This window comes from Herpailurus yagouaroundi, unplaced genomic scaffold (genome assembly GCF_014898765.1).
Source record: "Herpailurus yagouaroundi ecotype Mexico unplaced genomic scaffold, PumYag 141, whole genome shotgun sequence".
NCBI lineage: Eukaryota > Metazoa > Chordata > Mammalia > Carnivora > Felidae > Herpailurus > Herpailurus yagouaroundi.
This window is the reverse complement of record NW_024412396.1, coordinates 66,859,643-66,860,056: the sequence shown is the minus strand read 5'-3', so window position 1 is coordinate 66,860,056 and position 414 is coordinate 66,859,643.

Here is a 414-nt window from a genome sequence, read left to right as displayed (position 1 = left end):
TTTCTTTTCTTTTCTTTTCTTTTCTTTTCTTTTCTTTTCTTTTCTTTCTTTCTTTCTTTCTTTCTTTCTTTCTTTCTTTCGATCTGCATTTGTCTAGTCTGGAGTGGTGTGGTGCCCACATCAAGTGACGGGAGAGAGGGATTGCAGGAGGAGTAGGGTCTCAGACATTCTTCCCCCAGAAACACCTGGGGCGAAGCCAGGACAAGTAGAGGGTGCAGGGGGTGCGTGGGCGGGGGAGGAAGACCCAGAAGGGGGCTCCCAGCTCCTGGGGAAGACGCCAGGTGGCAAAAGAGAAATCTTCCCCGTCTAGGGCTCCCACACTGGAGGATCCTGCAAAGTGCTTCAGCCTTGGCCCAGGTCGCGGGAAACAAGCATAGTAAACGTCTGGAGTGAGGAGGGAAATGTCAGGATGGT